The sequence below is a fragment of the Pipistrellus kuhlii genome, unplaced genomic scaffold, assembly GCF_014108245.1.
Source record: "Pipistrellus kuhlii isolate mPipKuh1 unplaced genomic scaffold, mPipKuh1.p scaffold_m20_p_1, whole genome shotgun sequence".
Classification (NCBI taxonomy): domain Eukaryota; kingdom Metazoa; phylum Chordata; class Mammalia; order Chiroptera; family Vespertilionidae; genus Pipistrellus; species Pipistrellus kuhlii.
The window spans coordinates 52,844,038-52,850,037 of NW_023425404.1; positions in this window are offsets into that span (position 1 = coordinate 52,844,038).

The window sequence follows — 6,000 nt, forward strand, 5'->3', positions numbered from 1 at the left end:
CCCTGGTCAGGATGTGTCTTTCACATTGATGTTTCTCTCTGTCTCCCCCCTCCTTTCCACTCTAAAAATCAATGGGAAAATGTCCTCCAGTGAGGATTAACAAACATTAATGCATAAATGAAATGTCAAACTGAGGGCCTGGGGCAAGAGGAGTGTTTTTAGCTGGCCTCTGGTGTTTCAGAGACCCTCAGATGTGAGCTGATCTCTGAAACACCAGCAAGGTTGTCGTGAGTGATGAGCTAAAGGGCTATGAGATGGAAGAGAGCAGCTTTGCTTTCTCCTCTTTCAGGTGAAGGTTTGGGGTGGAGGTTAGCTGTAAGAGGAAAAAACCCTCTAAATCATTGCTTAAAACAATGCTTCCCAAACTTTTATATGCATATGAATCACTTTGGAATCTTCTTAAAATGCAGATTCAGTTTTGGAAGATCTAGGATGAGATCTGAGACTGAATTTCCAGGACATCCCAAGTGCTGGCCTTGCTGCTAGTGCTTGGGCCACACCTGGAGTTACAAGCCTCCCACCTGCCATTCAGAATAAACTGACCTCTGCCCCACCCCACCAGGCAGCCCTGTGTGGGAAATACAACTTTATTTTCCCTGTTTTTCATCTTAATCCACCTACTGACAGAAAATGTAACCATAGCATCTCCAGGAAAATTCAGTCCCATATGTGTTTTCTCAGGGTGGGTTGGATGGTTGGTTTGTTTTTTAACTGTTAATTCATAGAGCATTTGAGATCTTGCTCCCTGGCATATATCATGAGTTTGACTCAAATAAACATAAAATTTAAAAAAAAAAAAACAAAAACAACCTGTCAATCCATGATTCTCTCTGTCGCCTTTCTCCCCTGGGTAGCACCTCATTAGGTACAAGAAAGGGTCTCTTACCTGCTGTCCCTCGGACCTGTGTGGCCTCCACCAAGGGGTAGCCTCTGTAATTGCCGGCATTCCCTGGAGGGTCTGTTTTCTGCTGCCTGTCTTCTTATCATGACAGCCAGACTCCTCGGGGTCAGTCTTTCTGCTTGAATTGAGCCCTCGGGGACATGGAGAAACTTGACTGCTCTCCATGCTTCTCTGAGGCGTGTGGTGAGGCCACGCAGTTTGGGAGGCAGTGTGGTCAGGGCCGGCTGCGCAGCTGAGCCATCTTCATGATGCACATTCAAACCACTTAAATGGGGAGGGCCGGTCCCTTCTAGAGAAAGCAGGGCCTCTGGCTGTCTTGAAACCTTGAGCCCAGGCACTTGCTCGATGGTGGTAAATGGTGCTAAGGAAGGCACCTGCCGGGGGAGAGGCGCCCGCATGCAGGCTCCTGAGGACTCTGGGTGCAGGAACATGGGCTATTTCAGTCCTTATGGGAATGACCTCCCCATTTGCACCCAGGAAATGTCTGGGCAGACAGTGCCAGGACTGGGCTATGGAGATGCTAATTCCAGGTGGCAGCCCCAGGGCTGGGTGGTAGAGGAGGGAGAAGGAAAGATGAGAAGGAAAAGGAGGAGGAGGGAAGACATGCCTGAGGCCCACTTCCTGGGTGTCCAGGGCCCTGAGGAAGCTGGGTGCCTCCCTTCTCACCGGCCCTGGCCTCTTCCTATGGTCTCACTTCGTTTTGGTTTTTTGGTTTGAGACACATGGGTTGCTTGCCTCCCACACGCACCTCGACTGGGGCCAGGGATTGAGCCTGCAACCCAGGTACATGCCCTTGACTGGAATAGAACCCGCGGCCTCAGTCCACGGGCCGAAGCTTGACCACAGCACCGAACTGCTGGGCCCTCTGCTCCAGGTTGTTCTCCTGGTTCCCCACGCGCTACCACCCCAAGTGAGCATTTTACTTCTTTGTTTACTTATGGGTTTTCTCGCTCATCGAAATGATGTGAAGTAAAAGCAGAACTGGACACAGGAAGTTACAAAGCTCAAGATGATATCTGTTTCCCACAGCCTCTGCTCTACAGTTCTTGGCACCTTGAGTGAGAGAAACGAAGACCCCTGAGCGGGAGGCCTCCCAGCTCCTAATTCCCTCCTGGAGGTGAGTTTCTTCCAGAGTGCAGGGGAATGTGCTCCTGAGCAGCCCTGCAGGGCCTGTGCCTCCGCCCCCCTGCTGAGGGATCTCCTTGTGTTGGGTCCCAAAGCTCCAGAAGAAATAGCCTGGCCTCAAGGCTCAGGGGGTCTCTCTGGGTCTCACTTGGACTGAGCTTAGGCTGGCAGCCTGTGAGGGGAAAGGAAGTGGGGACACAGAGGCTCAAAGGAGCCAAGGGGGGTTTTCTAAGCCCCCAGACAGCTGGCGGCCCCCGAGCACTCTGAGGATGTCTCACTCCTCACTGCCACCAGCACCAACCCCCATGGCTATGCCTGCTACAGAGGAGAAGGGAGGGCTTCCTTCCCATGTCCCAGGTGAGGGTCCGGGATGGCCCGAGCTTCGCCCCTTGTACCTGGGAACCTAGAAAAGGAATATATCTACCAAGAAGGACTCCTCAAGGTTAACTGGGCTCAAGTTTGTAACCAGAGTCTAACAGCCAGTGCTGACTGAGGCCTCTCACGCACCCTGCCCTTCAGGGAAAAGCCTCCTGCCTCCTGAGTCACCCTCATCAGGGAGTTCCCAGTTTCGGCTTTCTACTGAGACCGGCCATCCAATCAGAACTGCGCAACTATGTCCTTATTTGCATCTCTGCCAGCTACACCGAACTGCTCCATAAGCACCATTCAGAACTGCACAACTTGGACCAACCAGAACTGTACAAATGTAGATGCTTCATTTCTATAAAAGTGGGCCACTTAGGGATCAGGGCGGGGAAATTCCTCTATAAAGGCAGCCTTCCCTCTGTCTTGGTGGAGAGCACTTTCAGTTTCCACCTCAAGCTGTGCTTCCTGGGTTTGCAAACTGTTCAGCTGAATAGTCTCTCGGCTGTATAAAATCTCTCTCCCACCTCGGGTTGGTAATTTTTGTTGACACACCCTTGAAAAGTCATGATGTCACTGACCTGGGAATGTCCGAGGAGGGCAGTCTGCAGGAGGGGGCAGGGGTTTGGGGACAGTGCAGCACAGTGGTCTCAGTTTGCACATAGCCCAATGGATTTGGAAAAAGCAGCATAAACTGATATCCAGAATCTTTCTGAATAGCTAAGTCTTTCAGAGAGCTGACATTTAATTCTTTGAAGTCACCAGGATTTATCTTGGCTAGAACTCTCATAGATAGATAGATAGATAGATAGATAGATAGATAGATAGATAGATTTCAGAGAGGAAGGGAGAGGGAGAGAGAGATATAGAAACAACAATGATGAGAGAGAATCATTGATTGGCTGCCTCCTGCATGCCCCCCACTGGGGACTGAGCCTGCAACCTGGGCATGTGCCCGTGACTGGAATCAAACCCAGGACCCTTCAATCCTCAGACTGACACTTATCCACTGAGCCAAACTGGCTAGGGCTTTAATAGAGTTTTTAATGTCATTGCTTAAACAAGCCATACAAAACACATTCTTTCCTGAGGAGCTGGGTCATGTGAGCGCCCAGCGCTCAGGTCCCCTGTGATGTGACGGCAGAGTGTCCAACACTAAGGGATGCTGACAGCTAACCTGCTGCAATTTAGTCCGCTTTGAATAGGACCTGTGCAACTTCAGTGTTTTGCCTGATTCAGAACTTCTGAACCAATGAAAGGTACTCTGAAGGAGGAGTTGTGGGAGCTCCTAGGAAAAAAGTAATTGAGCTCAGTGCCTGCCTGTCTGTCCTGCCTTCTGGTCCTCTGTTGGGCTCCAGTACCTTAATGTTCTAAGTAAGCCAAGTATTCTAGATAGGTGTGTTCTGGTTTGAACCAGTTCACTGAATCTCGTTGATCCCCCCCCTCCGCCCCTGAATTGATAAATTTAAATACCTAGGAATAGGTCTGCCAAGGGGTGCAGGCGATAGGTTGGTGCACGTTGTTGCATGCTCTCCACTGGAAGGCAATCTGAGGGCATTGTAAGCAAATACAGTCCATCACTCGAGTTCAGTGAGAGCGAGGACAGTATCATTGCCTGGCCTCCTCCCTCCTCCTGCTTCACCGCCATGGGAACAGGCTGGTCATCCCTAGGGACTAACTGCAGATGTGCTATTGACATCGGGGTGCTTGGGTTCCCAAGATGGAAATAGAGGAAACCCCAGAGAAATCTCAGACTGATGTAATTAAGCTTATGCTCCAGCACAAGGGAGGCTCACAGAGGGAGGAAGGGGCTCTCAGCTGGCCGGGGCTGGCTCTGTGTGGCCGCTCTTCCACGCGGGGAGAAAGCAGGCTTGTGCGAAAAGGTGAGCTCTTGGGGGAGAACCAAGATGGTGGCATAGGTAAACACCCATAGCTGCTGCCCCTCACAACCTCGTCAAAATTACAATGAAAGGGCAGAACAGCGACCACCCAGAACCGTGGGAAAGCTGGCTGAGTGGAAGTTCCACAGCTAAGGGGGTGAAGAAAGCACAGTGAGACTGGTGAGAGGAGCAGAGGCACGGAAAGTGCTGGCACCTGGATGTGCTGCTCTTTTAAACACGAGGGAGATACAAGCTCCCGCTTGCTCTGAACTCCAGCTCCAAGTGAGACTCTGGGGAACCTGGACACATACGCAGAGAAACTGGACTGTCTGGCATCGGGACAGGAACGCAAGGGCGGCTTTCTCGCAGGTGCTTGCAGCGATTGTTGTTCCTGCACAGGGGCATGGGATGCAGAAACTCAGGGCCTCTCTGGTGCAGGGCTGACTGGCAGACATTACTGTTTGCTCCGCCCTGGTGATTGTCAGAGACCCCAACCCACCCAATTTACACGCCCCCCTCCCCCCACCAAGCTGTGCTCATCAGCTTTTGCATATGAATGGCCTGTCCTATCTCTGCCTAAAACCTGTCAAACTGCAGCAGGGTCAGAGAGCCCCAGAGCTTCCAAAAGAAGGCCCAAGGCCCGGCAGCAGCAGCCTGTCTTGCTTCACAGCTGGGCCTTGTCTGGGCACTTCCCCCCTTTCCCCACCCCCACCTTAATGTTTTCCTGGGGGCTTCAGAGAAGTGGTACTTCAGGCAAAGGCACGGGCTGGAATGTCAGACGTCACCACAGGGAGCTATTTTAAGGCAGGTGTGTCTCAAACTAGATTCTGAACATGGACAGGGCCCTGCTCCAGTTTGCAAGGCCAGTGTTCTGGTTTACCAGGGCATAGGGCCACCTTCCCCTCTGGGAAGAGAAGGGAGCACCCTGTGTGGCCCATAAGTGCTGTCTACCTCTGAGGGTTGTTTCTACAATAGCACCTTTTTGTGCATATGCCTTTTCTTTTTATTTATTTTTTAATCCTCACCTGAGGATATTCTTTTCCACTGATTTGTAGAGAGAGTGGAAGGAATGAGGGAGAAAGAGAAAGAGAAACATCAGTGTGAGAAAGACACATCAATTGGTTGCTTTCTGCAGGGGCCAGGAATTGAACCTGCAACCCAGGTACATGCTCTCGACTGGGAATCGAACCCTCGACCTTCCAGTGTGCAAGTCAATGCTCTAGCCACTGAGTCACACCAGCCAGGGCCATATACCTTTTCTTTTGCAGATCTGCATTTAATTTTATTATATTCTTGACATATTTACTTATGAACAAGTAGTACATTTGCAAAGTAAAAATCAAAAACATACAAAAGGGCAGAAGGAGAAAAACTCTCTCCCATCCCATTCCCTGGCCCCCAATTCTCCCTCCTGGGAGGCAAACTGTGTTGACAGTTTCTGGTAATTTCTTCCAGACACGTTCCTCTGCTTTTCAGAATTCATGATTTTATTCATACTATGATCTAACTTTATATGCTTCCCCCCCATTTAACATTATGTAGGAACTAGAGGCCCAGAGCACAAAATTCATGCAAGAGTAGATCTTCCTTCCCCCGGCTGCTAGCACCAGCTTCCTTCTGGCACCCGGGACCCGGGCTTCACTCACAGAGGGAGGCCCCGCCCACCTGCTGCAGCCCGCTGGTCGGCATCTGGGCCTCCCTCTTTGGGGCAGTTGTGGAGCCCCCCGATGG